At 44.1% G+C, this 18,587-nt stretch overlaps 1 long non-coding RNA gene across 1 annotated transcript in view; it reads left to right on the top strand.

The window, feature by feature from the left end:
* Positions 1-7,411: 7,411 nt before the first annotated feature.
* Positions 7,412-18,587, top strand: part of LOC138750489 (uncharacterized) — a 185,260-nt gene continuing 174,084 nt past the window's right edge. Inside the window, exon 1 of the long non-coding RNA XR_011349361.1 lies at positions 7,412-7,555. This is a non-coding gene — a long non-coding RNA (uncharacterized lncRNA). The remainder of the gene's footprint in view (positions 7,556-18,587) is intronic.

Below are 18,587 nucleotides of genomic sequence, written 5' to 3' on the forward strand. Positions count from 1 at the left end.
AGCCTTTAACTCTATAGCATGAACACAAATGTTTCTCATTTTAAGCAGTCACTCACCTGTGTCTGATTTCACTGTTTCCAGCTCTTGATCTACTGCCCATTTGAATATAATTACTCCTTTAAGGTAGAAGAGTTGACAGTGGTGTTTTCCCCATGTCGCTTGCCATTGAACAACTGGCAAAATTAAGTGCCAGTTGTTGCAGAATGAATGGTGTTATTGTTCAAAATCTGCCTGAGATCGAAAGTATTCTTGTACTGAATAGACATCTGGGCCAAATGCTATTTAAGGAGAATCTGTACCTGACTGGACATCCTGAAGTACAATGACTACTTCTATCCACTAAAGCACAACTGTCAAACTCTGGCCCGCGGGCCAAGATATAATTATATTTGGCCTGCAAGATCATATCAAAAATGTATTAGAGGTGGCCAGCTGGCCGCCGCGCCAGTATAGCGAATGCACAGTAACCGCTGTGTCCCAGGGTGAGAGAGAGAGAGAAAAATCCTGGTTCTTGAAAAGTAATGGTGGGTGGTTTTATAAACACGCTGTCATGTCCCCCCGCCCACCCCCCCACCGCAGCACGGCCTGGCCGGTGTCAGGGGAAGCCAAGGCCGCTTCCCAGCTTCCGGAAACCCAGTGGCACAGCGTTTCTTGGAGCTGCAGATGGAGTCGGGACGCCGGAGGGAAGAGTGGGGCTCCCCGCCGAGCGATGGGGGCACCGGCCGCCGTGCGCCTTCCCACCAGACCAGCGGCGGGTGCCAGGAGAACACGTGGAGAGCGAGGCTGGTCGGGCAGGTAGGGTGGAACCCCCCGCCAATCTCAGGAGTGGCGTGGGCTGGATCGGGATTAGCCGCGCTCACCTGCTCCTCTACCGCTGACCGGGATCCCAGCATGGTGCTGAGTACAGAGACTGCCCTGGAAAGGTCCTGGGACACCGGCACGGAAAGGAAAGGGGGTCCGGGAGAAACTCAGCAGGTCAAGGGTGTCCGGGTGTAACTCAGTAGGTCATGGGGGGTCTGGGAGAAACTCAGCAGGTCAAGGGAGGTCCGGGAGAAGCTCAGCAGGTCAAGGGAGGTCCGGGAGAAACTCAGTAGGTCAAAGGGGGATCCGGGAGAAACTCAGCAGGTCAAGGGAGGTCCGGGAGAAACTCAGCAGGTCAAAGGGGGTCCGGCAGAAACTCAGGGGGGGGTCTGACCTCGCCAGGACCGTTGCCCATTCCCCCTCCCTGCCGCAGGCTGACCCGCGACTCATGGTGCATGGAACATATCTCATGGTACATGGAACACAACAGAGAGGACCTACTGCGGACCTCCACCCCCTAAAATGATGGAAATAGAAGAAGATGACAAAATTTTCTTGTTTATTTTCATTGGTGATGACATTGTTCAATGGGTTTATTGTATATGTTGAATGTTTAATGGGTTTGGAGGGGGGTGGGAAGGAAGGAGGGAAGGGAGGGGGGAAAAGGGGAAAAATTACACTGTGTATATTCAAGAGGGAAATGTTTGTGTGTATTTTGGTTGGTTCATAGTGTGAAAAATAAAAAAAAAAATAAAAATGAAGTTAAACTGAAGGAATATCTCACATAATAAATTTACCTCACTCGCACAGCAATATCTCACAACAGAACCGACTCACATAAAAAGGTCACACTGTGGAAGTCACGAACAGAACCATCTCACACTAAGCTACACATTTACTTCACAAGGTTACACTGTGGGACTCACTGACTGGAATGTGGAACTCACTCACATAACAAGTCCACATTGTGAAAATCATTCATCTCACCAGGTCACACTGTGAAAACAACTCACATTACATTTTTGATGTCAAACTCATGGACATAACAAGGTCAAACTGTGGAACTCACTCACATAACAAGTCAACACTGTGAAAATCATTCATATCACCAGGTCACACTGTGAAAATCACACATAAAATTTTCAACATCAAACTCGCTTAACAGAACAAGGTCCAACTGAGGAAATCACTCACATAACAAGTTTACACTGTGGGAATACCTTACATAACAAGGTCACACTGTCGAACTCAATAACATACCAATTTTACACTCTGAGACTCACTAATTTGATAGGTTGACACTGTGGAATTCACTTACATAACAATGTCACACTTTGAAATGCACTGACATCACCAGGTCACACTTTGAAATTCACTCACATAACAATTTTACACTGTGGGACTCACGAACAAAACATTTTCAATGTCGAAATCCAATCAGTTCAGAATGTGGGACTCACTCACATAACAAGGTTAGACGGCGGGTAAAAAATCACATCACCTGTTCATTCTGTGGAACTCATTCAAATAACAAAGTTACATTGTGGAAACTCCTTCAATGTTAAAATATGGGAATTTATCACATAATAAGTTTACAATGTGGAACTCACTAGCACAGCAATGTCACACTGTGGAACTAATAAGGTCACACTGTAGAAGTCACCAACATAACAAGGTCACACTGTAGAAGTCACCAACATAACAATCTCACACTGTGGTACACATTTACTTAACAAACACTGTGGGACTCATTAACATAACATGGCTGGAATGTGGAACTCACTTACATAACAAGTCGACACTGCAAAAATCATTCATATCACAAGGTCACACTGTGAAAACCACTCACATTACATTTTCAACGTCGAATCCGTTGACATAACAAGGCCAAACTGTGGGACTCACTCACATACCAAGGCCACACTGTCAAACTCAATAACATAGCAATTTTACATTCTGAGACTCACTAACTTGACAGGTTGACACTGTGGAATTCACTTCCATAACAACGTCACACTTTGAAATACTCACATCAACAGGTCACACAGTGAAAATTATTCACATAACAAGATTACACTGTGGGACTCATTGACATAACAAGTTTACATTTTTTGACTAACACATAACATGGTTATATTGTGGAATTCATTCACATAACAAGTTTATCCTGTAGGAATCCCTCACATAACAAGGTCATACTGTGAAACTCACTCACATCCCAATGTTACACTCTGAGACTCATTAACTAAACAAGGATGACACTGAGAAATTCACTTCCATAACAATGTAACACTTTAAACTGATTCACAGAGCAAGGTTAGTGTAATAACCAGGTTACACTCTGGAACTCACTAACATTACATTTTCAATATTGAACTCACTGACACAACAATGTCAAACTGTGGGACACACTCACATCACCAGGTCACACTGCGAAAATAACTCACATAACAAGTTTACACTGTGGGACTCACTAACATAATATTAACAATGTGGGATTCACTAAGAAAACAAGATTACACTGTGGAACTCACTCTCATAACATTTTCAATGTCGAACTCACTGATATAACAAGTTCAGAATGTGGGACTCACTCACATGACAAGGTTAGAGAGTGGTTATAAATCACATCACAAGTTCATTCTATGGAACTGTAATGGAAGAATTCGACCAGATTATGCAAGAATGTATACATGTGAATCAGAAGACATGATCTAAATTCCACCATGAGGCCCAGAGATGCAGTTGTATTTTGCTAGTTGCAGACTGTCAGGAGACCTTGAAGATAATGAAATCAGTTATTCAAAGAGATAAGCTATGAGTAAACAACTTTTGGGTAATATAAGCCATGTTCCCACTGCTGAGGTTTGGGACTCTCTGAGGGGTGACAATAGCTCTCAGCAAGAAGAAGAACTTCTAGACTCCAACCAACATCTCAGTCGGGGGAGGTGGAGAACCTGCTACCGGCGCCCCGACAACCTACTACAAATGTGCGGTCGTTGCCTCGCTTCAGCAGTTGGGACCAGTCCAGGCATTGAGGGGTTGGGGAGGGGAACGGGCAGGGGAATGAGGAGGGCTACGGGGTAGAGGAAATGGGAGGTGAACGGAGGAAGGCATCCTTACCCCCTCCCCTCACCACCCGTTCCTCTGCATTTCCCCTGCCTCTCCTCTCCTCCTTGCAGAAGAAGCCAGGCCTCATTGCAGCCAGAACCTCCCTGTGGTTCCAGAGCCTCCATTTCAGGAAGTGACTTCGACGCTCTTGCTGGACAGACGTCTTGTCTCTTGATTCATTCTGTACCATTGTTATTAAATTAAAAAATGGGTTGGCTTTTTAAAGCTTGAACGCAAAAGGCTGGTCCAGATAGACAACATACAAACAAGCCCTTCGGCCCCTCTCTCCTGCTGGACAGGCTGTTGTAATCAGTCCATATTCCTCTCCCCTTTTTCATTCTTTGATCCCATCCAGCTCATGTTGCCTTGTCAATCTCACGGCCTGTGAGAAGAAGCTATTACCCTGCCTGGCTGCTCTGCTTTTATTCCTCCACATCTCCTTCCTGATGGCAGGGGGTCAAAGATGCTCTGTGCTGGATATCTATGAGTCTCTTTACAGATCCCATTCCTGCAAACAATCAGGGGACCCTTGTCTTGAGGTTCCACCCATGTTGCCTCTCCCTCAGCACTCTCTTGTCAGAACACAACTGCATCCTTCTTCCCCTCCTCCACCAGGTCTCAGTACCCCACTGACAATTCCAGTCAGCTGCCATGTCTATACCCTTCCCCACCTAAACCGATGGATCGACCAGCACCTTCTCTCCTCAAGAGTCCAAGGAATCCACTCTCTCGCAATGTTCTGCTATCGAATGACCTGCATCCTCCTTCCCCCTTTGTTTCCTCCCGTTATCAGGCACCTGGATGGACCCCAACCTGTTGAAACTAACCGTGTTCTCTCTGATCTCTCTGTGCCTCTGCCCTCCATCCAGGGGTCTTGGTTGTCATGTGGGGCTGGTGGAGAAAAATACACCAACTCAAGGAGATGGTGAGCACTTTGGAGACCCCCAGCTCCAGGAGACCAGGAGCAGTACAGAGACCCCCAGATCCAGGAGACAGCGAGAACCACAGAGATGCCCAACACTTATCAATCGGCGAAAACCTGATAACCAGGTGCAAGGTGCAAGGTGCAAGGAACTCTCAGTACTGCTGCACGTGGGACAGGTGTGGCCCTTCCCCACACCTTCACCCTGGCAATTCCGAAAACAGTCTTCCTATTCATGTGGGGGTCCAAAATGGGTAGAGTCTGGAGAAGGACCATGTTCGTCATCAATCAATGGGTGCAAGGGTGTAACCAGCATGGCCATGATTGTGTGTGGCTGTGCGTGGAACCAAAGAGCAAGGGCACCAAAAGCTGCTATGTGCTGAGGTTCTACCTGGCTCAGGTATTGCGAAAGATTTGTCTGGCCCTGGTGACACACAATGTCCCAGTCACCAGGACTTCCTGGGAATGGTTTCATCGACAAACAATTTTGACCACAAGGCCATCAGGCAGTGGTCAGCAGAGAATTGCTGACACAGTGACTCTAGGACTCAATGGGATACATAGGGGTGGTTCCCTGAGCAGAGCATCCAGAGACAGAAATCCAGAGCTGTGGAAGACCAGAAACTCGGTGAAAGATGCCCTTTGGTCTGCCTGAAATCCAGATGGGAGTAGCAAACACTATGACATCTGCCCAAAGCAAAGGGAGGAAGGTTTAGGGGAGATATCAGGGGTATCTACCCAGAGTTGTGGGTGCCAGGAATGCCTTGCCAGGAGTGGTGATGAAGGCCAAAACATTAGGGGCTTTTAAGGGGTTCTTAGTCACATTGAGGGGCTGAGACCAAGGAGGATATTCTCCAACAGCAGAGGGTGGCAGTAACCACAAGATGTCAAAGTGGTGGCAATGAAGCTAAACATAGGCCATCTAAGGAGACTGTGCACCCGTCTGCAGGAATTTGGACTAACTATAAACCTTGCTTAGTGCCAGTTCAGGCTGGAAACGTTCGGCGTCAAATCAACAGGCACATAACTAAACCCCTCCTTAAAAAGGTAGAGGCTGTTCAGTGCTTCCACAAACCTCCCTCCACAGTGAAGGGGGCTGTAGGAATTCACCGGTTCGATTAATTTTTATCACCGATTCATACCGGTAGTGGCCCGCATCTTGTGGAGAAAGGTAAAGACATTACCTGGGACAATGAGGATTTGGAGGGGTTCCAGAAGGCCAAGGACGCACTGGCCAACACCACCCTTCAGGTACACGCCAGGCCAGAAACACCCAAATTCTCACAGTAGATGCTTCCAGCACAACAGTACGAGGCACACTGGAACAATTCATCGAAGGGCAATGGCAGCCCCTGGCCTTCTTTAGCAGACACCTCTGGCCACCCAAACTCAACTACAGCACCTTTGGTTGAGAGCAATTGGTGCTGTTCCTGGCAGTCAGGCACTTGAGGTATTTTTTGGAAGGTAGACAATTCAGAGTCTTCATGGACCAGAAGACATTAACTTTTGCCTTCCATAAAGTGTTGGACCCGTGGTCGGCCAGGCAGCAGCTACTCCTCTCATATGAGTCTGAGTTCACTACAGTTATTCAACACATCGTGGGTGATGCACTGCCTCACCTTGCAATCAAGTCTGTCCAGGCCCTGTCCCAGGGAATAGACTATTTCACCCTAGGAAGGTGACGGCAGGAAGACCCTGAGATCCTTGCATGCAGGACAGCAGTTTCAAGGCTCAGGCTGGAGGATGTTGCCATCGAACCTGATAAATAGACGCTCCTCTGCAACATTTCAATGGCAAACCCCGCCTCATCATGCCGGCAGCATGGAGATGACAGTTTTTTGATGAGGTGCAAAACCTAACGCACCCAGCTATCAGTCCTGTCAAAATGGCTGTCAGTAGGTTCGTCTTGCAGAGCCTCCGGAAACAGGTTGTCACTGGGCCAAGACCTGAACACTCTGCCAAATGACCAAAATGCAGACATACGTGAAGGCATCACCCCCAGACATTCAACTCATACATACGTGAAGGCATCACCCCCAGACATTCAACTCAGCACCACGTAGGTTCAGCCACGTCTACATTGACATTGTAGGGTCATTACTGGCCTCCCACGGGGCGTTATCTTCTCACCATGATTGCCTGCTCCATGAGGTTCCCCGAGGCGGTCCAGCTGGCTGACACAACCACTTGTGTCCTCCATTAAATTGGAAGCGGTTATAAATATGTAGGAGTGCTTGATAATAAATGGTCTCCCTTGTAGTTGGGGTACAATGTATTTCTTGAGATCAGAGGAATCCAGGAGCCAGCACAAAGTGATCCTGTGTTTCCCAATGATTTGATAGTTGGGGTATTAGAAAGTGGATGGGCCGAACGGTCTTCTGCTCCTTCGACTGCCTCTCTTTTCTGTCCTGCGATGCTGATTCGGTGCGGCTGTGTGTTCCCTCGCTCGCTGATTGGTTGCTTCAGTTGCGCGAGCCAATGGGCTGATTCGGTGAGGCCGCTATTGGATTGGAAGCTGAAGTCGGGTTAGATTGATGGGCGGGTTCGCGGGCTGATTGGCTCTTGCTGTGAGGAGGCGGGACTTTGGTGACGGCGTCGTCTGCTCGGGGTCCGTCGCGTCGAACGGGAAGAAGTTGGCGGCAGCGCCGGGACCTTCCTCAGCCGCGCGGTCCAGGAAAGCGGGCGACCCGCAGCCCGCCGGGCCACATCTGGGATCGGCCGGTACCAGCGGGGTATTTGGTGGAGCCGAGGCGTCGGTGCAAGGCCTGGTGGCGCCAACAGGGCGAGGCCGGAGGTCGCGGGGTAACTGGCAGCGGGAGGGGGAGGGGCAAGAAGGAGGTTTGCACGTGCTTGATTGGAGCATGCGCGGTGGGTTCGCGACTTTGCGTTCTGTTCGCGCATGTGCGAACTGACGGCACTAAGCGAACCTTTTGCGCAAGCGCCATCTGAGTAGTCGCGCATGCGCACGGAAATTAAGATGGCTGCCCCCAGCCGATGGACACTGAGTCACAAAGTTAATTCGCACATTTTGGGTCTTACGTGCCCTGTGTCTCTGTTCTCGTTTGTCAAATCATTTGATTTTAAAAATAGGCGCTTAGACTTCAGGGCTCCTCACACGGGGGCAAAACTCCGACTTGCGACCATTGTGGGATCTGTCTGATCCTTTGGGCTCCATTACAGATGAAGTGACAAACTTAGAAAGGTTTGTTTCCCCTTCTTTTTAAGCAGGATGTCCAGATGATTTTCATCTTGCTTGCTGAATTAAAATGTGATTTGTCTGTTCTTATTGGCAGCTGCCATATTGGCAGCTGCCATATTGGCATTGCAAGGAGAAATGGGAAATGGGTCAGGTCCTTGGTGGTCCCAGTAATGCAATGGAGAAAGATGTCACAGGGCTGAATGTGGTTTAGGGAGAGAGAAGGTATTAATTTTTAGGAAACATATGTGGCCAGCCACCTATCAATATTTTTTCTCAAATAGAAACTCCTGCTGGTAGAAGCCATTTCCTGCTTTGAACAGGCCCAATGTGATTATCTAAGCAAATATTGTTTCGAGCCCAAAGGACCCCAAAACCCAGCAGGAATAGACATTCACCAAGACAGGTGGTTTTTAAAACAGAAGTTATTTTTAATCAACTTTAAACATGGAAATAGAATGAAACTTTAACTTAACTCTATACTTAACTAACCCAAATTAACCCCCTTCAAATTCTAAGCGCACATATTTGTAATGTTTTTAAATTTCATGAAAAGTTCTTTGGTTCACAGTTCAATCTCACTTCTCCTTCTTCCAAGTTCTCTGGATACAGGCAATTCTTCGGCTGTGCACAGAATGGAACATGTATACATTTCACCAGGTTTTGGTGCTTGAAAGGTAAATGTTTACCGCTCAGGAAGGTTCTTGTAGGGTTTGCAGAGAGTGATTTGTTGATCCAGGATTTCCACAACTGAGGGACCACCATTAGTCACCTCAATGTCTCGCTGATGAAACTTGCCCCGTCAGGGTTTTCCAGATGGTAACTTCTTTCTTTAAGCTACCACAGAGTTCCATTCCTCTTATTCCTTTGTGTGTGTTTGCCGCTACAGATTGGTGATCCTGAAGTTAAGATTTAACGAATTTGAATCATTATGGAAAAGGAGGACATTTCAACACAGCAACAACTGCCGCTGCATTGACAGTTAATGCAGTTCGGCTTCATTTTCCTCCTTTCTGGACACATCAGCCACATATTTCTCCAAGCTGAAACCCAGTTTCATTTTTGGTTTAAAACGGCGGGAGACACAAAATTTTGGCATGTCGTGATTACATTGGGCGTAGCCACTGCATTGTGAGTAAGCAAGTTTATTGCTCATCCTCCAGCATAAAACCAGGGCACCAGGTTCCGACAGTTTCTTCTTGACACATTGGAACTTACTTGATGAATGTGGATTTGAACATGGGAGGCCAAACTGACAAGAATCCATCAGACCTTATGAATGAGAATTTGGCATTGTCAGATGGTCCTTCCCATTGTCTGCTTTTTGAAGCCTTATTTCTGTCAAAACGTCCCGCTCACGTGGCGATACACATTGGTAACATGGATTTTCACCATCTTCATGACGTGGCTCAAGAGGCTGACAGGCTCTATCGTACTCCTACACAAGAGTCTGCCCCAATACATCCTGTTTCTGTTGCAGAAACATCTCCCGCATCCTACCAAACTCCAGTATCTGCAGTCCAAACCAAGAAAGAGGAACATGCTGATGTACATCGAGAATGGTATTTTTACCATCGCCGCTGGGGAAACTATGCCCATAAGTGCATCCAGCCATGTACCTACTCCAAAAAGAAGTCAGGAAACGAGAGAGCCGTAAGCTGGCATATATACAGGCCTATTGTATCTTCAGGATGATGCGGGTAAGCACAAATTTCTTGTAGACACAGGTGCTGAACTTAGTTTGCCGACGTATTTTGAAAGGACTCAAAAAACAGCACTTGACCCTGAGAGCGGCGAATGAAACTGCCATTCCAAGTTTTGGCACTAGATGAGTCGGAATAGGTGGAACCACGTTCCATTGGAATTGTGTCCTCGCTTCTGTCGCTCAACGTATTTTGGGTGGGGATTTTTTATGTTCCCACAACTTATTGGTAGACATAAAGCGTAGAAAATTCGTTTACGTCACCATCTTTCGGACATATCCACTGGCGTGCATCAAGGGGAGAGTTTCACAGCTCGGAGTACATACGTTACACAACGACGCATGTATTGCTCTACTCACTGAATTTCCCCATATTCTCATCTGAACTCCAATGCTTCAAGAATAGTCCATAGTGGGTTTCATTACACAGACACATCAGGTCCACTGGCCCATGCCAGGGCTCGGTGTCTGGTGACTGATAAATTGCGACAGAATTTAAAGCAATGGAAGAATTGGGTATCATCCGATGCTCAATGAGCCCTTGGGCCTCACCTTTGCATATGGTAGCCAAGGAGACAGGCGGATGGAGACACTGCAGCGACTACTGTAGGCTTAATGATGTCACAACACCTGACAGATAACCAATTCCACACATACAGCATTTCGCCGCTCATCTGCAATCATTGCCGCATACTTTCAAAGATTGATTTGGTTAAGGTATATCATCAGATACCGATTCATGAGAATGATATTACCAAGACAGCAATTATTATGCCGTTTGGTCTTTATGAATTCCTCAGAATGCCATTTGGTATGAATGCTGCGCAAACTTTTCAGTTGCTTATGGACGCTGTAGGCAGAGATTTAGACTTTGCGTTTATTTATTTGGACAACTTCCTTGTAGCAGTCAAAATGAGCAAGGTCACCACCTCCATTTGCACTGCCTTTTCCAATGGCTCCAAGACTTTGGACTGACAATTAACCTTGAGAAGTGTCAATTTGGCAGGTGATTCTTAGGGCATCAAATTAAAGCAGATGGCATGTCTCCGTTATCAGGCAAGGTAGACGACATCCATAAAATCTCCAGACCTATCACTGTCAAAGGGCTGGAGAAGTTTTTGGGAATGATAATTTTTTTGTCACAGATTTATTCCCGGGATTGCTGACATCCTGCAACCCCTGTTTGGCATCATCTCTGCTCCAAACAAAAACATTACCTAGACCTCAGAAGCAGAGGCTGCATTTATATCCGCCAAAGAGGTATTAGCCAAAGCAGCAATGCTTGCGCATCCAAATCCTGAAACTGCTTTTATGCCTCAAGAACAGCTGTGTGTAGTTCTGGAACATACGTCAATGGCCATTATCAGCCCCTTGCCATCTTGAGTCGTCATCTAAGAGCAGCGGAAATGAAATACAGCGCCTTTGATCGAGAGCTATTAGCACTTTATCTGTCTATAAGGCACTTTCGTTATATCTTGTAAGGTCAACATTTCACCATATTCACAGACCATAAACCGCTCATTTTCGCCTTTAGCAAAGTCACAGATCTTTGGTTGGCAAGACAACAACTACATTTGTCCTACATTTCGTAGTTTACTACGGACATACGTCATATTTCGGGAAGGGACAATCTGGTCGCAGATGTGCTCTCTAGATCAAATGTGTGCCATATTCAAGGTGGAGTCAACATTACCGAACTGGCTGCAGCACAATCTGCGGATTCGGATAGACAGGCATACAGTATAGCTATCACTGGACTCGACATTCAACAGGTGGCACCACAACATGACATTCACAATCTATCACACTCATCCATCTGGACTTCAGTCAAAGTAATGTCAAATAAGTACATGTGACATGGGCTGAAAAAAGACGTCACTCAATGGGCCCGATCGTGTATATCCTGCCAATCTGAAAATTCCGCACCAAACCAAGGCACCCCTGCAGTCATTCCCGACAACACGCAGAAGATTAGTGTATGTGCACGTGGATCTGGTTGGACCATGACCAGTATCACAGGTCATGAGGTATATTCTCATGGTAGTTGACCACTTCACACGCTGGCCAGAGGCCATTCCATTACCAGTCACTAATACTGAGGCATATGCGAGAGCATTCATCTTAAATTGGATTGCTAGATTTGGAGTGCCGACATACATAACCGTGGAGCACAGTTCACTTTGGCATTATGGGCTTCCTTGGCTCATTTTTTCGGTACACAGTTGCACCACACTACTGCGTACCATCCGCAGTCCAATGGCCTGGTGGAACGTTTCCATCATCAACTTAAATCTTCACTGAAGGCCTGAAGCACTGGCCCCAACTGGGTCAATGAACTACCTTGGGTTCTATTAGGAGTATGAACAGCTCCAAAAGAAAATCTGTCTACATCATCTGCAGAATTGTTGTTTTGTCTGGCCCTTACAGTTCGAGGAGATATTCACTTCAGAAGCAATTCAGACATGGAATTCCTTCAGCAACTCCGTAAGGGTATTGCTAACAGCAAACCATCCTCCACCAACTGGTATGGCAAACCTCGGCAACAAGTGCCCCAATCACTACTAAACACTGAATTTGTATTTGTATGAAGACAGGTTCCAGGGGCACTGTTACTAAAACCACATGAAGGACCATTTTGTTTGATTAAGAGATATGGAGTGGTATATACATTGGACATCGGAGGGCATCCGCAGCTATTGAGCGTGGACAGACTTAAACCCGCCATACGGACCCTACTTCACCAGTTCAGTGCCATCAACCCAGGCGACATGGACGTCTGCCTAAATCAAGCGTATCTGGCATCTTAAGTTATAGTGACGATTTTGGGGGGTGTGATATAGCGAGTGCACAGCGCGGTATTGTGAACCGCCACTGTCAATTCATAGACTTAATTGACACATCGCGGGCTAACAGAGCTGGGTGCCAAAGTACAGCAAGTGGATCAGTTGAAGCCCCTGCCTAAAGGTGCGGGGCACTAATGGCTCGTAACTTTAACCTGTTGGTCCTGTGGACCAGAAGGTATTCACTAACGAGCTCATTAACAGGCAGGAATAAAAGATCTGTGTATGTCTTCAATAAACCAGTCTTGAGTTGACTACCTTTGTGTGTGTTTGCCTTTATTTAGTAACATCTACCGCAGTAGCCGCTACAGGGTATTATTTTTTTTGTTAGAAATATCTAGATCAGCACAACATTTTGGGCCAAAGGGCTTGTACCGTCCTGTAATATTCTGTTAATTCGGTTATTGCTTAACTTTGAATATCTGTTGTAAGCAATGTGAGACTTCAATAATGTAGCAAATGTGCACAGCAACATTGCAGTCAGGAGTTTGTATCTCCTGGTTGACTTGAGCTTTGTGAAGGTTTGTATCTGGATTTGAGTCGTTTGACACCCGTCGATTTCTTAAATTGTGGCTCAAAAGCAACTGAAGTATTTGGAAACATCGTCATCAGTCCTCTTTCAAACTCGTCTGAATTTCTTGGTTGAAGAAACATTGCTCTGAAGCTTACTCTGCGAGAATTTATTTTCTTCTCTTGCAGGGAGGTTTCCGAATCTGTTCCACATGATGAATCTGTTCTCTTTTCAAAGAGACAGTGGAGTGGCTATTTTCTTCTTCAATGATTTCATAAACCCAGTCAAGGGCTGAACTCAGTCACCATTTGAAAATGGTAATGTTGCAAATACAAGATTACTTTTACTTTATTCATCAAAAGTGGCCATTTCCATGGACACAACGAAGCTGCCCTCTTGATCTCAAAGAGACAGTTAGAAGTGGTCTTCCTCCTTAAAATCCACTTGTTACTCCTGGTCAAAGGAGAAGACTATGTAACTGTACCTTCTCTGACAACTGTATCTCCAACCCTCTCTTCCCTACAGGATGGACAACTTCTGCCTTTCGTTTGTAATGTTTCTCCAAAATGTCTCATCACATGACACGTGCCACCATTTCTGCCTTTGAAGTCCACTATGTCTCTTCAAAAGGATGAATCGTGAGCCAACGGACTCCAGCCTGTCTGTGCAGGAACTTGAATCAAGAACTTGCTTATTCGAACCGCTGCCATCTCTCAGCACTCTATTGACTCAGTTTCAATTTCAATTTTAAGAACACAGATAATCAACAGATGGTCTCTCGGTTTGACCAGCAGTCTTTCCTGACTACACAAATTCTTCAGCTTTTCATAAAGCAAACACGCCATTGTTCTCAGTATCTCAAGAACCATTAAAACTTGCATTTTAAGTATGAGCTGTTTTGTGAAGTGTTTGTGTTTGTGACCTACACAACTCCTACAATCCATCTCTTTCAAAAACATGTCAATATACAATATTTAAATATATAATCTGTCACAGGTCAGATGGAGCATAGGAGTTGTGATAAAATCAATGGTGTCCTTGCAAAGAAAAAGTGGGGAGAGATATAATCCAGGTAGCTCTGGCGAGTTGAGTTTGTAATAGTTTGAAACTTGAACGTCTCTCTCTATTTCAGGAGACAATTTACTGTCAGGTAATTAAAAAATGTCATATCAGACAAAATTATTTTTTTCCTGCTGTGAGGCAGATAGATTTGCCATTGGCAGAAATTGCCTGAAATGCAAATTTGGCACCTGAATATTCAAATATTAGGCTTCAATTTATAATAATGCCCTTTCCATCCTTCTAGACATACGAGATTCTCCTCAAAGTTGAAAATGTTTTTATTTAGATGTGTTGGATTTCCTCGCCACCGCGAACTCTGGGGAAGGGGAGAACTAACACAGGGCACAAGAAAACAGGAAGACCACACACCATCAACATCTGAGAAGCAGAGGATTCAATCCACAGGTTAGTGACCATGGAAGCAGACCAGTGAGGGATTCTGCTGCTGAAGGAGCCTGTCAGAGAAAGAAGAAAAAGACAGTCATGCTCTCCACCCACCATCCCGAACTCTGGGCCAAGTCACTGAGGGTCTGTGGATTCTCTTTCAATGCTCACAGACCAATCCAAGTCATTGGCAATGTGACCTCCTGTTTTGAACCTCTGACACAATTAGGAACCAATTACCACCCACTCATATCACAAGTCTGATACCTGATACTCTTTTAGCCAGTTTTGAACCAGTCTCTAGCAATCCACAGCCTGGTGTGAGTTCCTTGACTGCTTTCTCCAGATGCCCACAGCCTGCTTGGGTTCCTCTCCTCAAATTTCAATAGCCTATCACCTATGTGGGTCGTTCAGCAGCAGAACCCCTCACTGGCCTGCTTCCATACTCACTGACCTGTGGATTCAATCCTCTGCTTCTCAGATGTTGATGGTGTGTGGTCTTCCTGTTTTCTGGTGCCCTGTGTTAGTTTTCCGCTTCCCCAGAGTTCGCGGTGGCGACGAAAACCAACACATCTAAATAAAAAATTTTACAACTTTGAGTAGAATCTCATATGTCTAGAAGGATGGAAAGGGTATTATTATAAATTGAAGCCTAATATTTGAATATTCAGGTGCCAAATTTGCAAAAAATATAGAGTATATATTTCTCAAACTAATGTCATTTTTTTCAAAGGAATAAAACTTTGAAATTTTGCATGTCATCTTGGCATCCCTAAAAATATATCTGATTTCCGAGTAAGTGAAATACATTTCCTCATCACCACTAACATTAATTTAACAAATTTCAATTGATACTTTAATAGTTTAAATTTGATCCTTGTTCCTTCAATATTTCCTAACAAGGGTAAGGTTGGATTTTGCAGAAAAACAACTCCTGTAACTTGTTCCAAAAAAATTGTAATTCTCCCCAAAAAGATCTTGCATAAGGACAAAGCTAGGTTGAATGCAAGGAAGTTGCTACATCTTCACCACCCCTAAAACATTGATCTGATAATTCTGAGTTTATTCTATTCAATTTCTCTGGTGTAAGAAGTAACTGTAGAAGAAAAAAAACTAGTTGTGAATTCCTTCATCACTGCTGCGGTGTGGAACTCTGGTCAATAGATCCAAAATGCTGAGTTGAAGTGAATTAATACAACTCCCTTGGATCACGTGATCTCTGTGGCCAAATTATCTTCCTGTAGAGTTTTTCATATCCAACTGCCTGAGTCACCTGACTCCAAGTGCAGCTTCAGATAAAATCCTTGCTGACATCTGCTACATTACTGATGTAAAACGAATTAAACTGAACTAATTTATGTCTTACATTGAGATCCTTATATGGATCTACCCATATTTGCCAATCAATTACAATATTCAGATCCATTTCCCACCTTTGTCTCGACTTAAGAACTCCTCATTTAAAAGTTCCTACTTGTAATGAAGAGGCCATCATCGAAGTAAATTTTTTAACATTTCCTCTAGGAGGAATTTTTATTTCAGTACAACATGGTTGGTCCGAACATATCCTTCAAATATGTTCTTAGTTAGAAATAGCAAAAAAGATTGCTATGAGTTATATGATATTTATTTCTCAGTTGCTCTGATGACATTAATTGACCCCTTTCATAACAATCTTCCACATTTATAAACCCCTTACGAAACCAGCTATCCAGAAATTGATGATCTTTTGAAAAAAATACGATGATTTTGAATCAAAGCCATTCTAGGTGATGACATTCACTTACACCAATTTAATCATTTATTTTATTCCAGATATTAATCAAATGTTTCAAAATAGTGTATCTTTATCACCAACCATTAATATCAAATCCCACTTGTACATCACATCTTCTGCTTTTCTCTCTCCTATTTTATTTGATGGCAATGTTTCCCTTTCAAAAAAGGAAGCAGGAAATCTCATTTGAGCTGCTCGATAACAATTTTTACAATGAGGAAGCTGTAGTCCTGTCAATGCAGAATTTGCATTGGGTCACTTGTAACATGGGATTCAATCGGAAATGTGTTCACATGACATAAAACCACTATGCAGACTGTTTTCTACGAATAGAATACAAGAGGAGGGTTGTCTAGGTCTTCCACAGGATTTAGATCACAAGATATAGGAGCAGAAGTAGGCCCATCGAGTCTGTTCCACCATTCTTCCACTCAGCCCCACTGCCCAACTTTCTCCCCATAACACTTGATTCCTTGATTAATCAAATACCTGTCAATCTCTGCCTTAAATACACCCAATGACCTCAGTTTCACAGATTCACAACCCATTGACAAAATCAATTTTTGCACATCTGTTTTATCACCTTTTTTTTTAATGCCTCTTAGGTCCCCCTTATCCTTCTGTACTCCAACTAGTACAGTCGAAGAGTCAACAATTGTTCCTCATACACTAATCCTTTCATTCCTGATATTCAAGTAAATCATCTCTGAACCTTCTCCAACACCAGCACATCTTTTCTCAAATACGGCATCCAAAACTCTAATACTGATTGAATGGAAAGGAATTCTCCAATGACACATACACAACAGGTAAATGATATTTACAAAAAAAATATTGAAGAGTAAATTAATAACTTTCAAAAGATGCCAGGACCGTTTAATGGACTATTATCATAACCTAAAAAATTAGGGTTGTTCAGAAGCTTGGTGCAGTGTTACGAGACCGGAGGATCTCAAAACCCAGCAGCAATAGATATTCACCAGAAAAATGGTTACTTAAACAAAAGTTGATTTTAATTATCTTTAAACATGAACATGGAATTACACTTTAACTTATCACTATTTTACTACTTGAACTTACTTTATCTAACTTAACCCCCTTCTAATTCTAAGTGCACATGTGTGTAATGTGTGTGTAAGTTCAGAAAAGTTCTTTGGTTCACAGTCTCATTCCTCCAAATTCACTGGTTGCAGGCCATTCTTACACTGTGCCCAGAATTTAACATATATAAAGTTCACCAGGCTATGGTGCTCGAAAGGTAAATGTTTACCGTTCAGGAAGGTTTATGTTGGTTTTCAGAGAGAGGTGTGTTTTTCAGGGAAGTATTAGGGTGTTTTTGACTCAATGTACCAGCATCTGAAGTCCGTTATCTCTTCAGAAAGCTTTGATAGCTTTAGCGTGGAGAAGTGCTGAGCCAGGACTTTGCAGGTATTTAAGGGTGTGTGTGGGCAGGGTTTGTTCTGGACCAACAATCTCACCAAATGACTCTGCTTGAAATCAAGATTCAAACCATTTTGAGAAAAACAACAGGAATTGTTCAACAAGAGCCTGGTGTTCCCTGATGAGTTTTCTTTCAATAGTGGAAATGATTTTTTTTAAAAGCCCGTTAATCTTCCTGATACAGATCTTTGTATTTAACTGTCGGGTTGCAACCTGTTGTTAACTTGGAGGTCTTTAATGGGGTTACTGGGAGGAATCTTTGCTTTAACCAACCAGTTCTATTGCAATTTTCCAGCTGTAGGATGCAGTGCAGTTGCTTGCAAGTTTAGCAAGTGGGATTAAGATGTGAAACTACAAGTCACAGCACCATTTTTGTTTTTGAAAATGCAAAGATGAAAATTTTAACTTTGGTCTCCTTGGTTTGCTGAAGTTTACAGAGGAGATGTTGGGTCAAGCTGAGAAGACAGTGTTGGATGCCCATTTGGTGAATCTGCTGGGCAAAGCAGAAAGCACAAAACGAGGGTCTAACAAAATAATGAAGCAGACTGAAGTGCCATTGAACCAAATCCAAGTAAAGAATTTAATTTTGTGCGGCGTACTTAAGAGACCTATTTAAATGAACAAAATCTGATTAGAATAGAAGTTTATGGAATGTTTTGAAGTTGCCACAAAAAAATGGAGCATATAAATTAGATGTTGTAAATAAGAGAAATGAACAATACAAAGAGCCTGGTGTCACAGTATCTGCCTCACTCTAATGCACATCACCACTAAACCTTCTTCCCACTGTGAATCTGGTATCTGACACAGTTAATCGTACATCACTGTTAAACCTCCTCAT

The sequence above is a fragment of the Narcine bancroftii genome, unplaced genomic scaffold (assembly GCF_036971445.1).
Source record: "Narcine bancroftii isolate sNarBan1 unplaced genomic scaffold, sNarBan1.hap1 Scaffold_154, whole genome shotgun sequence".
Classification (NCBI taxonomy): Eukaryota; Metazoa; Chordata; class Chondrichthyes; order Torpediniformes; family Narcinidae; genus Narcine; species Narcine bancroftii.